The sequence below is a fragment of the Oncorhynchus keta genome, unplaced genomic scaffold (genome assembly GCF_023373465.1).
Source record: "Oncorhynchus keta strain PuntledgeMale-10-30-2019 unplaced genomic scaffold, Oket_V2 Un_contig_4232_pilon_pilon, whole genome shotgun sequence".
Taxonomy (NCBI): Eukaryota; Metazoa; Chordata; class Actinopteri; order Salmoniformes; family Salmonidae; genus Oncorhynchus; species Oncorhynchus keta.
Window position 1 is genome coordinate 43419 of NW_026287658.1, and position 6551 is coordinate 49969.

Genomic DNA, 6551 nt, shown 5'->3' on the forward strand with positions numbered 1-6551 from the left:
GACCAGGTCCACGAAGTCTGGTGGTGTGACGTCGTAGACCAGGTTCAGCAGACCCAGGGAGCTGACGTCCTGCCAGTTCTCCAGCTGGGTCTTCCCCTTCCGGGTCACCATCAGGTCATCGGGGTCATCTATGGGAAAGAGAAAAAAAAGGAGGGTTTGTGAGTGTTGCACTGCTACTGATGTTTCTATTAATTGGATAATTGTGTCTATCGAGGTTTATATTACAGATCCCTATCTAGGTTACATCTCAGCGCTAGAGGCGTCACTACAGACCCTGGTTCGATTCCAGGCTGTATCACAACCGGCCGTGATTGGGAGTCCCATAGGGTGGCGCACAATTGTCCCAGCGCCATCCGGGTTACCTCATTGTAAATAAGAATTTGTTCTTAACTGACTTGCCCGAATTTAAATAAAACAATGACCAAGATCCATATCTAGGTTATCAGGAAGTAGATAGGAAATGACCCAAAACGTTTCATTCTATTGTGTTTATTAAAGATCCTCATTAGTTCCTGGCCAAGGCAGCAGCTACTCTTCCTGGGGTTTATTATGGATCCCCATTAGTTCCTGGCCAAGGCAGCAGCTACTCTTCCTGGGGTTTATTATGGATCCCCATTAGTTCCTGGCCAAGGCAGCAGCTACTCTTCCTGGGGTTTATTATGGATCCCCATTAGTTCCTGCCAAGGCAGCAGCTCCTCTTCCTGGGGTTTATTATGGATCCCATTAGTTCCTGCCAAGGCAGCAGCTACTCTTCCTGGGGTTTATTATGGATCCCCATTAGTTCCTGCCAAGGCATCAGCTACTCTTCCTGGGGTTTATTATGGATCCCCATTAGTTCCTGCCAAGGCAGCAGCTACTCTTCCTGGGGTTTATTATGGATCCCCATTAGTTCCTGCCAAGGCAGCAGCTACTCTTCCTGGGGTTTATTATGGATCCCCATTAGTTCCTGCCAAGGCAGCAGCTACTCTTCCTGGGGTTTATTATGGATCCCCATTAGTTCCTGCCAAGGCAGCAGCTACTCTTCCTGGGGTTTATTATGGATCCCCATTAGTTCCTGCCAAGGCAGCAGCTACTCTTCCTGGGGTTTATTATGGATCCCCATTAGTTCCTGTCAAGGCAGCAGCTACTCTTCCTGGGGTTTATTATGGATCCCCATTAGTTCCTGTCAAGGCAGCAGCTACTCTTCCTGGGGTTTATCATGGATCCCCATTAGTTCCTGCCAAGGCAGCAGCTACTCTTCCTGGGGTTTATTATGGATCCCCATTAGTTCCTGTCAAGGCAGCAGCTACTCTTCCTGGGGTTTATTATGGATCCCCATTAGTTCCTGTCAAGGCAGCAGCTACTCTTCCTGGGGTTTATTATGGATCCCCATTAGTTCCTGCCAAGGCAGCAGCTACTCTTCCTGGGGTTTATTATGGATCCCCATTAGTTCCTGCCAAGGCAGCAGCTACTCTTCCTGGGGTTTATTATGGATCCCCATTAGTTCCTGCCAAGGCAGCAGCTACTCTTCCTGGGGTTTATTATGGATCCCCATTAGTTCCTGCCAAGGCAGCAGCTACTCTTCCTGGGGTTTATTATGGATCCCCATTAGTTCCTGCCAATGCAGCAGCTACTCTTCCTGGGGTTTATTATGGATCCCCACTAGTTCCTGCCAAGGCAGCAGCTACTCTTCCTGCAGTCCAGCAACAGTAAGGCAGTTAGATACAGTTTCAAATATTACATGACATTACACTTTATCCAATACATTTAGTGTGTTCCTTCAGGCCACTACTCTACTACCACATATATACAATACAACGTATGTGTGTGTAGAGTGTGTGTATTATCATGTGTCTGTACCTGTGTCCGTGTCTCTTCACAGTCCTCGCTGTTCCATAAGGTGTATTTTTATCTGTTATTTAAATCGGATTCTACTGCTTGCATCAGTTAACTGATGTGGAATAGAGTTCCATGTAGTCATGGCTCTATGTAGTACTGTGGAATAGAGTTCCATGTAGTCATGGCTCTATGTAGTACTGTTCACCTCCCATAGTCTGTTCTGGACTTGGGGATTGTGAAGAGACCTCTGGTGGCATGTCTTGTGGGGTATGCATGGGTGTCAGAGCTGTGTGCTAGTAGTTTAAACTGACAGCACGGTACATTCAGGATATCAACACTTCATCACTACTTGTTTTTGTAAGAAGTCAATCTCTCCTCTACTTTGAGCCAGGAGAGATTGACGTGCATATTGTTAATGTTGGCTCTCTGTGTACATCCAAGAGCCAGCCGTGCTGCGCTGTTCCGAGCCAATCGTAATTTTCCGATGTCCCTCTGTGGCACCTGACCACACGACTGAACAGTAGTCCAGGTGCGACAAAACTAAGGCCTGAAGGACCTGCCTTGTTGATAGTGCTGTTAAGAAGGCAGAGCAGCGCTTTATTATGGACAGACTTCTCCCCATCTTAGCTACTGTTACATCAACATGTTTTTACCAGGACAGTTTACAACCCAGGATAAGTCCAAGTAGTTTAGTCACCTCAACTTGCTTAATTACTACATTATTTATTACCATATTTAGTCTAGGTTTAAGGGTTTAGTGAATGATTTGTCCCAAATACAATGCTTTTAGTTTTTTTTAAAATATTTAGGACTAAATTATTCTTTGCCACCCACTCTGAAACTAACTGCAACTCTTTGCTAAGTGCTGCAGTCATTTCACTCACTGTAGTAGCTGATATGTATAGTGTTGAGTCATCCGCATACATAGACACACTGCTTTACTCAGAGCCAGTGGCAGGTCATCAGTAAAGATTGCAAAAAGTAATGGGCCTAGACAGCTGCCCTGGGGAATTCCTGTTCCTACTTGGATTATGTTTGAGAAGCTTCCACTAAAGAACACCCTCTGTGTTCTGTTAGACAGGTAACTCTTTATCCACATTATAGCAGGGGGTGTAAAGCCATAACACATATGTTTTTCCAGCAGCAGACTGTGATCGATGTCAAAAGCCGCACTGAAGTCTAATAAAACAGCCCAGCCCAGCCCAGGCATTCAAACTTCATCCTCTATCCTGCAGCCCAGCCAGGCATTCAAACTTCATCCTCTGTCCTGCAGCCCAGGAATTCAAACTTCATCCGCTGTCCTGCAGCCCAGCCCAGGCATTCAGAAAAGTAATCTTCCATGGATAAAATACTTATTTTCTCATCCTTCTTGCCTAACATTTGGTTAGGTACAGAAGGGGTTAATAATAAGCCTATCTGACCTTTGCAACGTGTTGCAGTTTGTTTTCCTTCTGGATCTCCACCGTGCCATGCATATGAACGAGACAGACAGCTTCTCTGAGCCAGGCCAATTCATTTATTAGGATCATTACAAAATGGATATATCCAAAGAAATGGCAATAGAGACAAGAAGGTCAAACAAACTAAAAATGCACAGTTTGCTGTCAATGCAGCTGCTTGTTGTGATTGTGTGTTTAGCTTTAGATGGCTAGCTAACTTTAGCTAATAAAGGAGAAGTAACGTTAGCCTAGCTATCCTCCATAAACATCTTATTGACCCGACAATCAACTGGTTGTTGCCTATTTGTACCTCTGCTATAAAGCTTACATGCCAACGATTTGTTTAGCATAGCAACGTGGAATGAACCATCCCAATAGAATTAACGACTGGGTCAAACCATCCCAATAGAATTAACGACTGGGTCAAACCATCCCAATAGAATTAACGACTGGGTCAAACCATCCCAATAGAATTAACGACTGGGTCAAACCATCCCAATAGAATTAACGACTGGGTCAAACCATCCCAATAGAATTAATGACTGGGTCAAACCATCCCTAATAGAATTAACGACTGGGTCAAACCATCCCAATAGAATTAACAACCAACCTGTTTGGCTAGCTACTTTAGAACCTCAGAACAAACAACTGGCTTTTACACAAACTATATTGTCTGGTGGAAGGATGAAATAAAACTAATTTACTCATTAAAATGTTCATGTTTTTAAATGAAAACATATGGTTAATCTTTAAAAAAAAAAAAAATTTGGCTAACTGTTTTATAAAAGCAACAAGGTGCTCGAACTCGGGAATTATTGTGTGATAACAGTCCTTTTTAGAGGGAGTTTCCCGGGCCTAGGCTCAGAGCAGCCCTCTTTCGGGAGTTATCACACCATAATCCTTAGGTTCTCATGCCTTATTTATTAAATAATAAACTCAAGAAGGCTAAATGAATGCTTGTCACCTTACCGAGCTCATTGGAGACAAAGGAGTCAGTCTGCACCCTCTCACAGAACTTGTATGTTTCACAGCAGACCAGAACTGGCACATTGAACGTCCTGGCCACCAGAGCTATCTGAGATGTGCCCACACGAGACATCACATAGCCATTAGCCAGCAGGGCATGGGCACCCAGGAACACCTTCGACACCTGGGAGAAAGGGGCAAGTTTAATGATGGAATCTTTAGTTAAATTAGACCATTTATAAAACGGACACACAGGTAGTTAGTTACATGTGCTGTGGGGAGGTTAGTTAAAAGAACAGGGAAGAGCGAGAGATTTAAACCAAAAGAACATTTTAAGGAAAACTATTCACTGGGATTTTGGATTATCTACAAGAGGTCCACGACGTGATAAATCAACAAGTGCCTAAATGATAAAGTTCCACAGTGCAATGACACCTCCAGTCCTCTAGGAGGCTATCAACTGTTTTGTGCCCACATCAGGTGGTAGGGCTGGCTACTGCCAGGGACGACAATGTTATTGCGATACTTAGGTGCCGATACAATATTTACTGCGATTCTCACGATTCTACAGTGCCTCCAGAAAGAGACGGAATTCTAAACAGATTTTGTAGCTCACCCATAATGACTGTGAAAACATGTTTAGAAAATGGTAGCAAATTTATTGAAAATGAAATACAGAAATATATAATTTACATAAGTATTCACACCCTATGGCTTCCGTCTGGCCACTCTCCCATAAAGCCCAGCTTGGTGAAATGCGGTAAAGACTGTTGTCCTTCTGGCAAGTTCTCCCATCTCAGCCAAGGAACTCTGTAATTTTGTCAGACTGGTCATTGGGTTCTTGGTCACCCCCCTGACCAAGGTCCTTCTTGCCCAGTTTGGTCACACAGCCAGCTCTAGTCTGGGTAGTTACATATTTTTTCCATTTCCCAATGATGGAGACCACTGTGCTCTTGGAAACTTTCAACACTGTAGAAATGGTTTTATATCCTTCCCCAGATATATGCCTCATCAGAATTCTCTCTGATATCTACGGACAGTTCCTTGAACTTCATGATATAGTTTCGGCTCTGACATGCACTGTCAACTGTGGGACCTTACATAGACAGGTGTTTCTTTCTCAATCATGTCCAAACAAGCATGATCAAAATGAACATCTCAAGCATGATCAAATGAAATTGTCAAGTGTCATAGCAAAGGGGTGTGAATATCTATGTAAATGAGATATTTCTGTATTTAAGTTCTCACTTTTCTCACTTTTCCCACTTATTTTCCACCATAATTTGCAAATAAATTCATTAAAATCCTACAATGTGATTTTCAGATTTTTTTCTCATTTTGTCTGTCATAGTTGAAGTGTACCTATGATGAAAATTACAGACCTCATCTCTTTCAGTGGGAGAACTTGCACAATTGGTGGCTGACTAAATACTTTTTTGCCCCACTGTATGTATGAGGACTAGGTTACCTCAGGTAGTATGTATGAGAGCGCAGAAATGAGGACGTAGGTGCAGCTGATGCCTCTCTGTACGAGACGTCTCAGAGCCTCCCTTCCCTCCAGACGAGGCCGGCTGTCCACCACAATAACGCGGAACTTCCTGCTCTTCTCAAACGCCTCGCACAGGATGTGGTTCACCAGGGACGAGCTACGGAAGAATAGGATATGACATCAACAACTGATGAGTTCTTTATTGACCCCTAGCCTGGTCCCAGATCTGCTAAGAAGGGGGCGAAGGGACGCAGGCCCCAACCGACCTCTAACCCCTAAAACTAAACTCTGGACCTCGAAGCCAGTCCCACTGCACTGTTCCCCTCTAATCAAATCAAAATGTATTTATATAGCCCTTCGTACATCAGCTGATATCTCAAAGTGCTGCACAGAAACCCAGCCTAAAACCCCAAACAGCAAGCAATGCAGGTGTAGAAGCAAGGTGGTTGGGAAAAACTCCCTAGAAAGGCCAAAACCTAGGAAGAAACCTAGAGAGTAACCAGGCTATGTGGGGTGGCCAGTCCTCTTCTGGCTGTGCCGGGTGGAGATTATAACAGAACATGGCCAAGATGTTCAAATGTTCATAAATTTGCAAATAATAATAAGGCAGAACAGTTGAAACTGGAGCAGCAGCACGGCCAGCTGGACTGGGGACAGCAGGGACTGATTTAGACCTGGGAGACCAGGTGTGTGCATTTAATTATCAGGTAGATCAGAAAAGCAGCAGGCTCCGGACCTAGTAGGGTCAGAGTTGAGTACCCTGTCCTATACTCTAAGGTGGTACTACTGTAGAGGTGAGAGGATTGGATAGACTTTACAGGTGGGAGACAGGATGGGAG